Source organism: Chelon labrosus (assembly GCF_963514085.1).
Source record: "Chelon labrosus genome assembly, chromosome: 5".
NCBI classification, from domain to species: Eukaryota; Metazoa; Chordata; class Actinopteri; order Mugiliformes; family Mugilidae; genus Chelon; species Chelon labrosus.
The window spans coordinates 2937742-2954973 of NC_140341.1; positions in this window are offsets into that span (position 1 = coordinate 2937742).

A 17232-nucleotide genomic window follows, 5' to 3' on the forward strand; every position below is an offset into this window, starting at 1 on the left:
CTGGAGATGAGAGGAGTGTATTTATCCAGACAAACTATCACTGCATCATTCCACCTCTCGGCTGCAGCAGGAGCAGATCTGAATTATTGAAGCCCGGCAGGGGAACCACTGCGCTCCTCTCCTCTCCTCTCCTCTCCGCCGCATCACTCACCGGCTCCCCTTCTTCCCTCTGTCTCTGTTTTCCACTTCTTCTTGGTTGAAGCGTGGAGGTGGGGGGTTGGGGTTGGGGGGGAGGGTAGGGGGGGTCCAGGAACGAGGCCAAACAAGCGTGAAAAGCTCCGCGGAGCAGCGAAGTAGAACGAAACATTGATCCCCGAAATAAACCCCGATGGAAACTAATTCACAGGACTGCTCTGAATTATTGATCGCGCCGCGTAAAACACCAGAGTGATTGGACAGTAATGTGCACCAGGTACGTTGGAGACACAGGTACAGGCCTCCCTGTCCCACTGAACACCCCCCTCTCCTCTCTTCCCCCCTCTCCAGCAGAAATAAGCCGCTTTTATTTACTTCTCATGCGGGAACCAGAGAGATTTATAGAAAGTGATCCTGTGATTTTACGCAGAGCTGACCCTCCGGCACAGAACTCATTTCAGATTCAAGAAGTCAGCGGAATCGTTTAGAGAAGAATGCGCCTGGTTTGGATCAAGCAAAACGAAACATTAATAAATAAGAATATTCACTTTTTTAGGATTTAAATGTGCAGACTGGAGGCTTTAGAGGAGCTGTGGCAGACGTGGAGAGGAGCCTCGCTTTTACTCTTGTGTCCTCTCTGAGCTGATCGTGGAGGTTTAGTCTGATCTTCTCTGACATGTTTCACAGGTCGCACCGTGTCTCCACGTTCACCATCTTTTCTCAGACGCCTGTTTGTCACCTTGTTAAATGTGCGGCTTAGAAAACCAGACAGAGGCATCATCTGTGCAAACAGCGCGGCTCTGTGGTGGAGAGAGAGAGAGAGAGTCACCAGAAAACAGATGAGAAACTAGAAAACGACCCGAGGGCTTTTTATTCAGGTGGCACCTCTGACTCCTAGCAGGACTCGGGTCAGGTTGAGTTGGAGAGAGATACACTTTTAGTTTAGTGTGATGCTCCAGGAGCAGCCACCGTCCTGTCGGAGCAGGGCTTTGTCAGATAAAACGGGGAAGTTATTAGGTTTAAACCTGAAATACGTATTAAAGCAAATATAAGCAAGTTTATCCAAAAGAAATAATTTTTTATTACGTGAATGGGAAACTATCTGGAGGAAACGAAGAGCCAGATTCATATTTTGGTCTTTAAAACATGATGTTGGAACGAAATTTAGTCTTAGTTTGTATTTTACGTGACTAAAAGTGTATTTAGTTTGTCTAAAGTTAAAGTTTTTAGTATTTTTATCGTATAAATTGGTGATTTTGGTGCGTAAATTAGTATTTTCGGCCTTGTTAGTGTCTACATTTATATTTGTGAGTGAAAATGAATATTTTTCGCGCGTAAATTAAAACATTTAATGAGTAAATTTAAACTTGCTTCGCGTAAAATGACCGTTTTAATCCGAGCCTCGCTGCGTTAACGCCGCCACAACTTAAACCCGATCACACATCACATCAGACGTCTCTTTACACCTTCAGAAAAATAATCTCCACGTTTTAGAAGCAAAGAAACCAACAAATGATTCTCCTCCTGTTTCTTATTTTATTGTGTTTTTATTTTTGTTTTTTTATTTTTTTCCTGAAGACAAAATCACATCTGTCTCGTTTCACTCCACAAACACAAACTTCATTTATTCATGACAGAGAAGAAACAGAAAGATCTGGATCCATGAGATAAGAATGAGTAAAAGAACTGGATAATAATAATAATAATAATAATAATAATAATAATAATAATAATAGGAAGAAGAAGAATGTGAAATACAACTTGAGGTTAAACCAATTTTAAAAGGACTTTTTGCGCATTATTATTATAATAATAATACTTATTATTATTATTATTATTATTATAATTATGGGATGGGGGGGGGGGGGGGGGGGGGGGGGGGGCAGGCTGGTCCTCTGTTGACCGTCACATCTAATTGGAAACGAAAGTAACGAACAACAGACTCGTGACACAAAACAGACGATTAAACAAAAAACCACGAGCAAAAATAAATCCATATTTTACTGAGGAGCCATTTTACTTTTCTGTTTGTGGTTCTTCTTGATTGGGACAATTACGACGTGAAACTCAGCTATATTTATATATATATATATTTCTCTATATAAATATATAAATAAATGTATATATGTGTCGTTTCTCGTCTAATAGTCCGCTCTGCTCCTCCGACATTAAAGGGCCACAGGGGCCCAAATGGCTTGTTTTTTTAAGGATGTATCTCGTTTCCGTCAACGATTAATTTGTCTTTTACGCCACTTTTCAGCCACTTTTTCCCTTTTCTCTCTTTTTCTTTTTTCTTTTTTCTCTTTTCCTAAATTGCTTCCATGCAGAGGTCACGACTCGGAGTCCATTAATGCGGCTTCTCGCCATTTTTCACCGGATCACTGCTGCTGCTGCTGCTGCTGCTCGGAGCCCCTCACCATTAAAACCAGTAGAAACCAGGAAAAAAAAAAAAAAAAAACATGCACAAAAAAATAAATATTAATACAACTCTTTAAGATTATTTTAGTGTGAAGATTTCAGTCAGTATCCTGATAAATACAACAAAAACGCGTTTAAGACTCTTGGATTTATTAACAGCACATAAAACTATTTATAAAAGTTGCACCTAAAGGCTTAATTAACAATAAATAAACAACTAATTATATATAGGGAGTTTATTTAGGTTGCCAGGTTGGAAGTGATCCCAATCAACTTATAAAGGATTTAAAAATATATATTTATATAGTTTTTTTTTTCACTGATTCCAACCAACCTGGCAACCTCAGATTTACTAAAACTAAAATCCATATAGTTGAATCAATTAAATTTATTTCCTTAATGATTAAACTCTTGACCACGAGTCCGTCTGAGCCCCTCGGTGTCTGGGTCACAGCAGCGTCGTCGTCCTGCAGGATTGTTTTCCTCCTCGCTAACAGGCCTCTTAGCTTTCGCTTTTTTCCCTCCACACCCCCCCTCCTTCCCCTCGCAGCCCAATAAGTTCTTACCTGAAATCAAAATCCTCCTGCTTAACGAGGAGGAGAAGGCCAGAGAGGGAAAGAAAGAAAGAAAGAGAGAGAGAGGGAGAAAAGGCGGTTGTGAGCGTCAGCCCTCTGCACTATGTCATCTTGGTATTTGACAGTTGGAATTATCTGTAAATACTTGGTTAAAGTGTGTATGAGTTCCCCTCTTGTGCCCCGCGGACCGCCCCTGGTTAGATTTACAAATGATAACATAAACAAGAAAGAAAGAAGAGGAAAAAAAGAAAAGAGAGAAATTCAATTCTCATTTGAGGAGAATCGAGGAGGAGGAGGAGGAGGAGGAGGAGGAGGAGGAGGAAGGTTTGATTGGGGCCCCACCAGCTACAAAACTTTGGAGGTCTCTGTGAATGAAGGTTTGGAAACCGCGTTGACCCTTGACCCCGCAGACAGGACTGTCTTCCGAAACGAGCTGAGCCCAAAACCAGAATTCATCCCGCAGCGTCGTCCCTCCAGATCCACTTGTGGATCTGGAGGGACGACGCTGCGGGATGAATGTGAACGAGAAAAACCACAGAAGAAGAATTGTTTTTGTTCTTAGCGACGATTAATAAAGTTGCTTCAAGTTAAAACTCCAGGTTGCTCTCATTCCGTAAACAAACACACCTCCTCCTGCTCCGTGCACGTCAAGATGCCTGCGCTGACAAGCCGACCTCATACACCTGGAGAACGGGAGGTGAGGTGAGCGAGGTGGGGGCGTCCGACGCTTACAAAGATAGAAAAGAGGAAGAGGTCAGAGGTCACGCTGCGACCAGGTCCTACCGTCAAAGACAGACGTCCCAGAACATCTCCTCGCCGCCGCGCTCACGAGCAAACCAAAAGCCTTGTGGGTAAACACGGCCGCTGGATGGTTTCACTTTGCAGGCCCCTCGGTGTGGGGGCGGAGCCAAAGCTTTCAAAGTCAACGTCAATCATTACTGTCATGAGGAAGCCTTTGTCTCTTTGATTTCTCTGCAGGGAGGCGGTCAATGATTGAAAACGTCTTTTTATTTAGTCGTTTGAGGCCAAACTGGAGCAGAACGCTAACGTCGTCGGGCTGCAATGTGCTCGAGACGCCGAGGCTTAAAGTTTCAGGGTTTAAGTTGAGACGGTGAGGAAACGCACGGAGTCCTCTCAAAGGTAGAAGGACGTTTTGGTGTTTGTGTGCGTCGGCTGGTTCCTGAGTGCCTGAGAGAGCGATAGAGATCTGGAGGGTGCAGGGGGTCAGAGGTGAAGCCCGGCGCTGTGATCTCCTGTTTGTTATTGCTATTGCTGCCCTTGGACGGGTTAACATAGCACACACCGCATCAGCTGCTCCGTGCACTTCCTCTGACACTCGGGAGACGTCTGAGGGTCACTTCCACATGTGTTGATGGGCCCCGAGTGAACTAATCTAAGCTGCTGAAATGTTACCCCGCTGCAGGGAGGACGGGAGCAGAAACGGCCTCAGTGCCGCCGCCGCTGCTCCGTGCTGCAGAAAAGACGCTTAAAAGTATTTAACGTCTAAATATAAAGTAGAAAAACATCAATAACGATCAGTAACAGACATTTAATCACATGATTTTTATAGTTTAAACTAATTATTAATCTAGTGAATACTGGAGCCTCTAGTGGACATTAGTGGAACTGCAGTTTTTTGATTTACCACATTATATAATAGTATGTTTATTATTATTGTTATTATAACACTCAAACATATTTGAGCTAATCTGATAACTGTATTTATATATATATTTCCTCCAGTTACAACTTTAAATAAAAAAGCGAATAAGAAGGTCCCAGATTTGACCCAAAATTGCCGTTCTGCAGCGCCCCCTAGTGTTTCACGGAGTAGTTAGGCTGCACATCAACTATTTGATAAAGTTATTAGACCTTTAGCTGCTACACTATCCCATCTAACAACACGCTGTGGAGTACTATTAAATGCTACTGATGGTGCTGAGGTGCTGCATGTTTTTATACAGACTATACATATCTGCAGCTGTCTGTTCTGTATTCAGGTCAATTTAAAAAATGTTAACTTGTGCAACCCGTCGTGTAAACTCAGAGTGTGAAGCAGTGTTCGAAAATGTTTTAGGTGCGTTTGTTTTCGTTTTCAAATAAAATTTAAATCTCCCGGTGAGTCGACTTCGGCACCAACATACTAACGAGTCCTGGAAGCAGAGCTGCAGACCTCTGAGGATTTGATGCATTTAATTGTCGAGACTTCGCCTCCAGATACGTCTCTGTCTCTCTTTTTTCTGTTGTTGTTGCGTTCCAGTATGACAGCGGCCACATAAGAGGCAGCAGAGGTATGCTAATGGAGTCAGAGGATAGTTCTGTGTGCGTCACCGGTCTCCTCTGAGTACGGTGGTCAGCTGCCCACCCACCTCCTTCGTTTTCATCCTTCAAACGCTCAACAGAGACCCACTAATACAGAACATACTGGGTGGGGGGGTGGGGTTGGGGGAGTGGGGGGTAGTAGTAATGTAACAGAGAGAGAGGAAGAAGAGGAGAATCCACTCCATCAGTCATTATTTATGGTCCAGAGAGGTTTAAAATCAACACGTTCAGGAAGCAGGTCCACGGCCTTATGGCTTTATAACTGCTGTTCAAACAAACACAGCACAGATACCAGATATGGATCAATCCTCAGACCTTTACAAGGAGCTGGAGCTGTGGTCCAGTGGTTAGAGAAGCAGCTTTGGACCATCAGGGTCACTGGTTTGATACCTGGAGCAAGAACCTAAGTCTAAACTGCTTTGATTGTGATCTTCAGTCCTGTTCTCCTGCTCTGAGGTGATGCCGCTCATACACCTGTCTGGATTTCACCCCCACTTTTTCTCTTTTTACTTTTTATAGATTTCACATTTTATGTCTGTGAGATTATGGATCAAGATGTCGTCCAACAAAGACATGTTGAGTTGCGAAATGTCTTCATGTTAGGACACAGTCGTCCACCAACACCTGGAGGACACTCCTTTCCTCTGAGGTTTGGATGTCCTGATCAAGTTGTTTTCGGGCCCCAGATCCGATCCCGATATTTTAGTATCGAGTATCAGCTGAACCGAGTCCCGATCTGATCTGTGTCTTTGTCATTAACATATTGTAGAAGTGACAATTATGACGACTTGAATTTAGGATAAACCATGACCTGCATGACTGAGAACCTTCACAGGCAGACTTTGGAGGAAAGTCTCATCAGTTTGGTTCTTCTTTGGTTCTTACGACCAAACCAGTCTCTTAAAACTGAAAATATTTGGACGAAACGTCTTCAAGAAACTCAACAAGTTTTGTTTTTTGATGACTGATGAAAACCTGTAAAGACACACTGTGGAGGAAAGTCTTGCTTTTTTCTTAGGTCTTCAACTAGTTCTCCTTCTTCTCTGAGGTGCCCATTGGCCACGCCCCCAAACAGTAATTTAGAACTGAACTCTTACAGTCTTCAAGAAACTCTACAAGTCTGGTTGTCCTTATTTCGGCTTTGTTTTTTGGGCATATGATGATGACTCGGATAACTGAGAACCTTTAAAGACAGACTGAGGGAAGTCTTTATGGTTCTTCTTCTTTGAGGTGTGTTGGGCTCAGATGAAACGTTTTTAAAGGTGAACTACTGTTTTTTTACAACCTGGACCTTATTTCTGGCATAAAATACGATCGTTTCCTCACCCATATAACTTTGGTGTCATTTGTAGTCGTTCGGACGATATTTAGATCTGCGTATGTCCATATAGTGGGAGTGAATGGGGCACCGAAATGCAGCCTCTAAATAATGCATTATCTGCCGCGATATATAATATTTTGTTATGATACGCTAGTGCTATTCCCTGTTGAGTTACCTGTTATCATCATCCGATGTCTTCTGACTTGGATGATGTCATCTCCGAGCGCCGCAGGAACCCGCGACGGTCGACTTGTTTACCTGTAATTTGCTACAGCTTTGGTTCGTCCACAACCTCAGAATCGGCCATGTTGCAAAAAACTAGCAGTAGAAAATTACAGGTAAACAAGGTAGATAATGTGTTATTTAGAGGCTGCGTTTCGGTGCCCCAGTCACTCCCACGATATGGATATTCACTGATCTAATTATCACCCGGCCTGCAAAGGACTACAAATTACACAAAAGTTATATGGGTGAGTAAACTATCATATTTTATGCCAGAAATAAGGTCCAGGTTGTAAAACAGGTCCAGTTGTCTCTGTTTTAGCTTTGTTATTTTTTTTTGGATAAACCATGACCTGGATGACCGAGAGGAACGTCTTCTTTGGTTCCTCTTCTTTGGTTGAGGTGCTCGTTCTCCATCCCGACTCCCTGCCAGTCACCCAGAACTAAAGACTTAATCGAAACGTCCTCAAGAAACCCAGCAGGTCCAGTTGTTTTTGTCTCTGCTTTGTTTTTTGGATATTTCACATTTTAGTATAAACACACAGATATTTGTTCATCTGGTGTTTTTTTGTGTGGAATGAAAACAAATGGGAATCCTAACTGAGGTGAACATGAGTGATGGAGCTGCTCGGGGTGGGGGGTGGGCCAGAAGCATTAGTGTGTATGTATATATATATATATATATGTGGTAACAGAAGAATGGGAATGACAAGGCAGATGAGGGGAATGGTGGGATGGAGTCAGTGAACGTCTGACATTGCCAGAACCTGCCATGTGTCATTGATTAACCGGGTAGAGTTGCAATGATTTAGTTGACAAAGCATCACGTTAGCTGGTCCAAGTGTGTGTGTGGGTGTAGATTAATGACCCGGGGACGAGCCAGATACTTGTTGACATAAACCGAGGTGCCAGGGTGATATCATGACATTGTTTTATTTCTCACGGTGCTATTTTTCCTCTTTATTACCAGGAGATTATTGAGTGCAGCGCTCAGTTGGAAAAAAAAAAAATGCAGAACTTTCTTTGCAGCAACTGTAAATATCAAAAACGGTTCAGCTCTAGGAGTCAAGGTATCCTGGGAGGAAATAACTCTTCATTCCAGCAGGTGGCAGTAGTCTGTGTTCGTTTTTTAAAAGGGGAAACAGGAAGTGCTACTGTTAGCTGAAAGGCTAGGAGGCTACGATGAGCTACTATTAGCTGGGAGGCTAGGAAGCTAGGAGGAGCTACTATAATTTTATTAATTTCTTTGTTCTAAAAATGCTCAACTGCGTTTCTACCAAATTTGAGGCAACAGAAATGAAGAATCACAACTTTACATCTGTTTTAATCACATCTGTACCAGGTTTCCTGTTTCCCTGCAAACCTCCTAATTAACGTGGTTGAATGAAGAAGATTATCGAGTGCGGTGTTCTCTTGCTCGCTAAATTATTCTTGCAGAACATTTAGTTTGTAGGAACTGTAAATATTAAAAACCTCTACAAACTGTGGTAATTGTAATAGAAAAGCAAAACAGTGAAGTAAAGAAATCTAATGAAACAGCTCCAAACAACCACTAAATAAAAAAAATAAAATAAAATCCACCTTCAGGCCTAAAGAGCCTGAAACTACGTCCACTGCTTCCAGTAACAGCACATGAGTGTGAGGTGAAGGTGAAGGGGCCAGGTAGACTAAGGACAACAGTCGACACTTTTCTCAAACCGAAGCTGGACCTGTTTTATCTCAGCGGGGTCTTTGGAGGGACAAGGCCGGACCTGACGCTGTGTGGCTGGGAAAGAAAGAGGAGGAGGAGGAGGAGGGTAAGATGAAGCTGCTGTAGGCCTGGAGGTCTGACTGACTGTCTGTCTGTCTGTGGGAGGCTCTGCTCTGGGGGCTAACTGATTAGGCTATAATTTGAGGGGGTGTCTTGAGGGAGCAGCCCCGTTTTCACCCGCCGCCGCCGCCACCACCACCATCACCGCCGCCGCCGCCACTCCTGGGAGGCTGGGGCTGGTGCAACAGGACCCCGAGCATCAACACACACACTTATGAAATGATGGATAAGCAGACGTGGGGATTGAGAACAGGAAGTGATGATTTAAACAGAGACGCCAGCAGCAGAAACACACTCTCTCTCTCCCTCTCTCTCTCTCCCATTGAAGCTACAGGCCAGTGGAAGAAACAGGTAAGATTTGAGTTATGTTTCACAGTCACGTCGCCGGCACACACTCATTTAACCTGGATATAATCAGCATCTTGTTGGATCACATGACGGCCTGTATGTGAAAGGGACCGCAGGAAGTTTCCCTCCGCTCTAATGAGCTTTTTATCCTCTTGGTTTCTGCTAGAATAACAAAAACATCTTTTATTTGAGTCATTCGAGTGATTCTTGGACAGGTGTATGAAAATGTTCCAAACGCTGCTGCTTTAATTTTGCTTATCGGCACAGTTGTTGCAGCACTAACTGACTTCCTGATTGTAGAAAGTTGAGAGAAACTAGCGACAAAACTAGCAACGACGAAGGGCGACTGACGTAACCTCTCCTCTGTCTGAGCCAAAACGTTGCTCTTGAACGCACCACAAAGACGTCAGCACCTGAGATGAAATAACTCCATTCACCATTCAAAAGAGGAAACAGGAAGAGCTACCATTAGCTGGGAGGCTGGGCAGCTAGGAAGTGCTACTATTAGCTGGGAGGCTAGGAAGCTAGGAAGAGCTACTATTAGCTGGGAGGCTAGGAAGCTAGGAAGAGCTACCATTATCTCGGAGGCTAGGAAGCTAGGAAGTGCTACTATTAGCTTGGAGGCTAGGACGAACTACTACTAGTTGGGAGGCTGGGCAGCTAGGAAGAGCTATTAGCTCAGGAAAAGTTGCCGTTAGCTCAGAGGTTAGGAAGCTAGGAAGAGCAATTATTAGCTTGGGAGCTTGGAAGCAAGAAAGAGCTACTATTAGCTGGCAGGGTAAGAAGAGCTACTACTAAATGGGAGGCTAGGTAGCTAGGAAGAGCTAATACTAAATGGGAGGCTAGGCAGCTAGGAAGAGCTACCATTAGCTTGGAGGCTAGGGAGCTGGGAAGAGCTTCAAATAGCTATTATTAACCAGAAGGATAGGAAACTAGAAAGAGCCACTATTAGCTGAGAGGCTAGGAACAGCTACTACTAGCTGGGAGGCTAGGCAGCTAGGAAGAGCAATTTGCTCAACGTAGGAAGAGCTACCATTAACTTGGGGACTAGGAAGCTGGGAAGAGTTACTGTTAGCTGGGGGGCAGCTTTTTTACAAAGATTTAAATTAAGTTTTAGATGCGAATGTTTCCCTTAAACATTGGTAGAGACCAAACATGGAGCTAATTTATGAGATAATTTATTCACTTTCTTGCAGAGAGTAGATGTGCAGCGACCACTATCACGTCTGTATAGCCTACGTTAAGCTAGTTAGCTTAGCATAGAGTTCAATAAAACACTTTAGACGTGCCGGAAAGCAGATTTGTTGCCTCTGTTTTCAAGAAGAACGGTGCAGTCAGTCTCCTCCACTTCCTGCCAGGAAACGGTGAAAACCTCAAACTATACATGAATGTATTTAACAATCGATGCGTGGTTAAATTAAAATAATAAAGATAGCAATCTGTTGCGGTGCTGTCTCCATATTTTAGCCGGCGCAGACAATATAACAGCCGTAATTAAGGCAGTCTATAATATTTATTGCGGCCAGTTTTAAGCAAAGAGGCTGATATTTATCCAGTGATTACAGGTACTAAATCTCTGGCCAGCTTTGTTTCCCAGTGGTGTTTGGCCATTGCCATGACGCTGCGTGGGTCTCCACTGTCAACAAGCAGCTTGCAATCTCCCATTAGATCAGACGCTATTAGGGCAGAGAGGAGTCGCTGAGCAAACACCGTCCCTGCCTTTAAAACCAGGTTATCTAATCTCCTCAACGGGGATGAGCTGGACTTTGGAGTTCATGGACAGGCGAGGCGGTTCGTCCACAAGGGGCTGTTTGAAACGCCACTCAGCGCCAGGCGAGATCTCATTGGTCGAGCCCCACGACGGGCCCCGTACGGAGCTTTACGAGCGTCGATCAGATAAGAGGTCGTGGAGGTTCTTTGTTGAGGGTCTGATAACGTCTGGTGCTGATGATCGGAGATGTCGCCGTGTCAGACGTTTTGTTTGGAGAGGGTCACATTTTGTTTTTAGTCTGAGAACAACAGTTTAAGTGTTTATTTGACGTAAATGTTCCTCTGGACTGACAAATAAGAAGTGCTCAGGTAGAATCCACAGTTACCGTGAGGTTTGACTAAAAATGAAGTCGATATCTTCTAAATATAAAAATATATCTTGTTTATTCAACCACGTTAATGAAGAAGTTTGCAGTGACGATGTGATTAAAATAGACGTAACTTTGTGATTTTTCATTTCTGTTACGTCAGATTTGGTAGAAACGCAGAATTTGTAGAACATAAAGGAATAATTTGAAATTTTAAGTTATTGTCCGAGGTTTAAAGAGTCTACATCAATGACTCTGTATAAAGATTCAACTCCCAACTGTTTCTCTTCATGTCCATTACCGCATTAAGCCCCGCCCCCAAAACCATCTGATTGACCTATTAGCAGATCTTTGTTCCCAACGGAGAGACTCCAGAACAACTTTATATTTACGTGTTATTTATTTATTTCAACCAATAGAAAAAAAAACAACTTTCAGCTCTGCAGTTTTCCGCTCGATTGGGACAGACTTTTAGAACTGCGGCCTGATCCTTTAAAAGTCCTTTAAGACTCCTTTAAGACCAGTCTGGTCTGGTAAACCTCTTGTTGTTTATTCAACAGTTTAAATATTTATTTAACGTAATTGTTCCTGGGTAAAATCCAGTTATCACGATGTTCAACTGAAGAAAAATTAAGTCAGTATCTTCTAAATATATTTTATTTATTCAACCGTGTTAATTAGAAGGTTTGCAGTGAAGAGTGAACCTGATGTGATTAAAATAGACGTAACTCTGATTCTTCTTTTCTGTTGCATTCAAAGGAATGAATGGAATTTTTAAAATATTGGCGTCAACGCTATGTTTCCAGACATTTTGAAGCTCCGTGTGGCGTTTCTGGCCGTCGCCATCTTGGCTCCCACCTCACTGGCAGCTAACAGCTTAGGTGGCAGGTGAGCTCTATGAAATGGAGAGACCAAAGCTCTAGCTCTGGAGACCAAAACGTCTTCCCAACTTATTACTATATATTGGACACTTCTTCTTCTTCTTTTTTTTTTTTTTTTGGAGGCCGTGGGCAGTAGAACCACATTTATATCCAATTATGTCAAGTTTGATGTGATCCTTTAAGACTTATTCTGGTAAACTTGGTCTTATCCTGGTTATTTACTCTTATTTTCATGCCTGTTAGACACTGATTCCCTCTTCGCTTCGACTCGTTCACGTCCTCGTCTTCCAAACCTCCAGAAGCTCCCGTCCCTCTCTCTCTCTCTCTCTCTCTTTCTCCTGCCTCTGCTCGTTCATGGCTCGGTGCTTTAGCCCAGGCTCAGGAGGCAGCCAGCCCGGGACCCGGCCTGCCCAGCGTCAGGCTAAGTGCCTCTGACAGCCCACCGCACAGTTATTAACTGTGATCCGCCACCACAAGGCCTGGGCAGCCCCGCATGGAGGGGAGGGTCCACCAGAGGGCTCTGCTCTAAACACAAAGACCGCTTTCACCGTGCAGCCTTCCTGCTCTCTCTAATACATATTTACATCATACACTGTGCATGCACTTTGTCTAATATTACTCATGAGGAGCTGGGGCTGCTGGGACGCTGCCCGCCGACGCCTCTGAACGTCTCTTACATGTACAGCGCTCTGAGGAATGCTGTCCATAGACTAGCGGCTTTCATCCATATAGGTGGTCTGCAGCATTGTTTGTCCTGCGCTCGCCCTCCTGCATCCCGGGCCGCCCCTCCTCACAGGATGTGGGAGACCCTCCAAACAACAACACAACACGGGTCATTAGACGACAAAATTGGGAGAGAAATAAATAAATGTTAGCGAGTCAGAGAGACAGAGAAGGAGAGGGAGAGAGAGAGAGTGAGATCCATAATGACAGCTGACTATGTTTAGCCCCCAGAAAGGCGCTGGGATAAACAGCAGCTCGTCCGAGCTAACAGGAGGGCTTTAAGTCGCCGGATTGAAAACCCCCAAAGCCACTTTTTTCCTGCCCACGCCGGCCATAATGAGAGCCCCACCATTCAATTGTTGAATAGTTGAGGCTTTTCTCTTTGAGGTGACTGGCTTTAATATAGCAACGCGACATACACAGTGGAGCAATGGACGTCCCCAGCCGTGTTCAAAGCTGTGGCGGGATAAGGACACGGCTGACATGCATTATTCCTTACAAAAGCTGCCCTTTGTTTGCTTTATGCTCAGATCCCACAAATTGTAGGCTTTGTCCGTCAACATTTCTTATTTCAGGCAGAGCTTCCCTCCCTCCTCCTCCTCCTCCTCCTCCTCCTCCACCTCCTCCCCCTCCTCCTCACTGTCCTGCATGGCCTCGGCTTGTGTTGATGCTTCACGGCGTTGATCTAGTCCGGTGACTTCTTCTGTTGTGTGCTCTGCCCTCTGTGGGAGGTTGAAGGGAAGGAGGTGACTTTTCTCTGGGTTTATCTGGTCGCTCTGTTCTTGTTTGTTAAAGTGATTTTAGTTTGGCTTGAGGTGACTCTGACAGGTCAACCTCGTGAAGCCTGACAGACAACGTTCCCACGTATGATTATTGTTTTCTATCATATTTGATACGTCAGACATTAATGTCAATTTACTGACCACAATGTCTTTACATTCATTTAGAGCAGAACAGTCTTTTGGTAGGAAAACAAAAACTTTTTCTGTGCTTGTTTAGGCAACGATGGACTGAGAAACTAGTCTTCTCTCTGAAATGAAGAATATACATCATATATGTTATGATCATCAAGTCATTTAATTTGTTAAAAGAAAGTATTTGTCAAGTGAACTCAGCAATTTACTGAAAATAACTAAATGACACCGTCAAACTAGCTTAGTTTAGCATAGTAAGAATAACTGTCGCCATTGCATTATTTTGTATTTTTATTTGCTCTCAGTTCATATATCTGCTGATGCTTAGCTACAATGCTAAGCTAGGCTAGTTAGCCTTTAGTGTGACTAGCCTAGCTCAGCATATTAGGAGTTAATGCCACCACTGAATCATTCTGTATCTTTATTTGCTCTTCGATCATTTATCTCCTAATGCTTAGCTGCCATGCTAAGCTAGGCTAGTTAGCCTTTAGTGTGACTAGCCTATCTTAGCTTAGTAGGAGTAACTGTCGCCATTGCGTTATTCTTTATCTTTATTTGCTCTCAGATCATATACCTGCTGATTCTTAGCTACCATGCTAAGCTAGGCTAGTTAGCCTTTAACGTGAATAGCCTAGCTTAGCATAGTAGGAGTCACCACTGCATTATTCTGTATCTTTATTTGCTCTCAGATCATATACCTGCTGATTCTTAGCTATTATGTAGTTAGTCTTTAGCCTAACTACCCTAGCTTAGCATAGTAGAAATAATGCTAAGTTAGGGTAGTTAGTCTTTAGCCTAACTACCCTTGCTTAGCATCTTAGGAGTGTCTCTGTGTAACTGTCCTCACTGCAGTCTCCCACCCTGACAAGTAATTTTATTTGCTTTTTAATATTAGAAAAAATATGTTCTTTCTAACATCTCTCTAATGCTTTCCTACCATGCTAAGCTATGCTAGTTAGCTGCTAGCTTAGATATTCCTAAGAGTTCTGTTTTGAAATGTTTTTTATAGGGTATTTTGTCCAGCTTAAAGTTGCCCTATTGTTGCTATGAAAATATTGACTTAATAGATTTATTTAAGGGGCTTGTTAGCCTAGCTTAGCATATTCACATCTGCAGCCTCTCACTGTGGTAAAATGTGAGGAATTTTATTCACTCTTTAATTATCCTGTATCTTTATTTGCTCTCAGGTCATATATCTGAATGTTTCAAAAATAAATTTATTACACTTTGGTTAAAAAAAGCAAGTTTGAGATCGTCCCAGTGTGAGTTCTGTATTCAGATGTTTTACAGGTTTCATTGCTTAGTCATTGTTGATATAAAAATACTGACAATAGATTTATAGATGTCAGAAAAATACGTTGTTTCTAAGCGAATGAATATTTCTCAGCTGCTGTGAACCACATCGTTAGTCTACCATGAAATCTTGGCCTCGAGCCTGGGCCTCTCTTAACTCTGCAGCAACACTTACAAGTCATTACACTCAGGGTCAAGTGTGATCCCTGTGCTTATCTGCATCAACACAAGTGCCGGCGTACTCGCACTCAAACCTCCCAGAGCTCTGGTGAGTGTTCTAATAAAAAGTGATTTAAGGAGGGAGGTGATTGAAGAGGCAATGCTGCCCTCATGTGCTCCCCAATTTGTAATTACAAGTGGTTGAAGGATATTATTTGTGGACGGCTGGTAAATCCCCGACGTAACTCACCGATGTTTCTCTGCTCAGATCCACATGTCATGGAGCGGTTTGTCACATGGCTTCTTAAGAGAAGAGATGAACAAACTGTGGAGATACAGCAGGTTTTCCTTCTTCCAGGTCATTCTATGTCTAAAAGACAAAGCTGGAATAAGGACAGATGGAGTTGTAGTGTTTCTTGAAGACGTATTGCCGTGTTTCTCCACTCGAAACGTCATTTTTAGACATCATGTTTGAAACACCTCGATTTGGTTTCCTGAAGACATTTCTTCCAAGTAGCTTGTTGTAGAACGGAAGATGTAACTTCAGCTTTGGTTTTTGGACAAGACAGGAGCTGGTTAATGTCGTCTTCAGACAACAACTTGTCTAAAAAACAAAACTGAAGCAAGAGCAACTGGACTTGTAGGGGTTCTTGAAGATATGTTTCTACTTTTCGCCACTTGAAAAATCTTTTTTAGACATACTCTTATCTGACGGACTGAAAGCTGAAACACAGGGAACTGGACTCTTAGGGATTCTTCAAAATGCTTTGCCATGTTTCACAACTTGGAGCATCTTTTTTTAAGACAATGTCTTTGCTTGTAGTGTTTCTTGAAGACATAGCGCCACCTTTTTTAGAAACTGTTGCCTGGAACCAAGCTGAAACGAAGGCAACTGGATTCTTGAAGATGCTTTGCCATGTTTCTTGCCAAGTTGCCAAGTTGAAGCATCTTTTTTTAAGTCAACATCTGAAACAGGGACAACTGAACTTTTATGGTTCCTTGAAGACATTTCTCTATATTTTGCCACTTGAAATGTATTTTTCTAGAAACCAAGCTGAAACAAAGGCAACTGCACTTAATTTTCAAGGTTTCTTGAAAACAGTTTCACCACATTTGACCGCGTTTTGCCACGTTTCACCACTCAAAACTTCTTTTTTATACAATATCTTCTCTAAAAAACAAAACTTGCAGAGATTCTTGAAGACATATCACCATGTTTTGCCACTCGAAACTTCTCTTTAGACATGTCCAATAAAAAACCAAACCGGAACTTTTAAAACACCTTTAAGAAACCCTACAAAGACAACTGGACTTGTAGGGTCCTTGAAGACATTTCTCTATGTTTTGCCAATTGAAACATATTTTTTCAGTATCATTCTGTTAAAAAAACAACAATCCTGTTTTTCTAGCCTTAAAAAGTCTAAAAGTGAAACAAAGGCATCTGGACTTTCTTGAAGACATAGCTCCACCTTTTTTAGAAACTGCCTTGTCTAGAAACCAAGCTAAAACAAAGGTAACTGGATTCTTGAAGATGCTTTGCCATGTTTCACTACTTGAAGCATATTTTTTAAGTCAATTTCAAACAGGGACAACTGGACTTTTATGGTTCCTTGAATATATTATATTTTGCCACGTGAAATGTATTTTTCTGCACTTGGTTTTCAAGGTGTCTTGAAAACGTTTCACCACATTTGGCCATGTTTCGCCACGTTTCACCACTCAAAACTTATTTTTTTAGACAATGTCTTCTCTAAAAACAAAACTTGTAGGGTTTCCTGAAGACATATCACCACGTTTTGCCACTCGAAACTTCTCTTTAGACATGGTCTTGTCCAAAAATTAAACAAACCGGAACATTTAAAACGTCTTAGACACCTGGACTTGTAGGGTCCTTGAAGACATTTCTCTGTGTTTTACCAATTGAAACATCTTTCTGGATCTGGACTTGTAGTGTTTCTTGTAGACATGGCATCACCTTTTTTAGAAAGTGCCTTGTTGATGCTTTGCCATGTTTCACTAACTGAAGCATCATT